We start from the raw sequence: 1,148 nt of genomic DNA on the forward strand, positions 1-1,148 counted from the left end.
GGCACATACCAAGTTGCTCAAGCAAGTACCTCAGCGGACCTGCTTGACCACTCAGCCTAGCACCAGACAAAGCCTGACACGGTCAAAACAAAAGCTTGGCACAGTCAGATACAAGCCTGGCACACCCCCAATGATGAACCAGTGCCATATGTGTGCCCAACGGTGAACCAGACACCTGACCAGGTCAGCAAGCACCAAGCCACGTCTCAGTCAGTGCAGTCAAAGCTGCTCAAGCATGCAGCTTAGCGATGCCACATGTGCATGACATCACTTCAAGTAGCCCACCATAGGCTTTTCAGGAGTAGCTCACTATAGCTAGTCCCATAGCTCGCAATTAGCCTTGGTGAGTCAAGCTTAAGGAGGTGACTAAGCTACTTGACCAAGTGACCAAACCCATGCTGAAGGGTTTGGTCAGCTGTTGAGCAGTGCAAATAGGCAGCTCAGCAGTGACAGGGAACTCTATAAAAAGGAAGGCATTTCATTCATTGAACATAACTTCTTGCCTTGAAAAATCTCATTCCCTGAAGTAGAAACACAATTCTCTCTTCTTATTTCTTAGTTCATAGAAGTTAAGTTTTATAGTTTTTAGTTTATAATTCAAGAGGAGAAAGGAGAAGGAAAATTAGATGCAAAAATTCATGTCGTAATCTCATTTGGAACTTAAAGTATCCAATCCTTGGATTGATGGCTCATGCTCCTAACAATTTCATTTGAATGTTGGTTATGTATTTCTTCTTCTTCTTCTTTTATTTTAAATTTGACTTTTAATAATTCAAGTCAGTGCTTTGGTTAATTTTATTTGTTTGAGAAGTTCTTAATGCTCTTTTTAGATGGATCACCTAAAAACCAATTTCAAGTTATGAAAATTATTTGTCTCAAACACTTAACAAATAAACTAAGAAGTAGTTGTACTACATAGTTTATTTGTCAAGTTAAGCATAATTTTCTTAAGATCTTATATTCATTACTACTTCAATATTAGAGTAGCCAATATTAGGGTTTGACAATCTAGTCTCTTTGTGGACGTAATATTGTTTAGTAATAAATGTAAGTGATCATCATTATACCATTTTAGGACATACGCTAAAAGGAGGATTTCAGACCTTGGTGTTTGGAGTTAATGAAAGTAAAACATAAGAACTTGTCTA

This window comes from Lupinus angustifolius, chromosome LG08, assembly GCF_001865875.1.
Source record: "Lupinus angustifolius cultivar Tanjil chromosome LG08, LupAngTanjil_v1.0, whole genome shotgun sequence".
In the NCBI taxonomy this organism is placed as follows: Eukaryota; Viridiplantae; Streptophyta; class Magnoliopsida; order Fabales; family Fabaceae; genus Lupinus; species Lupinus angustifolius.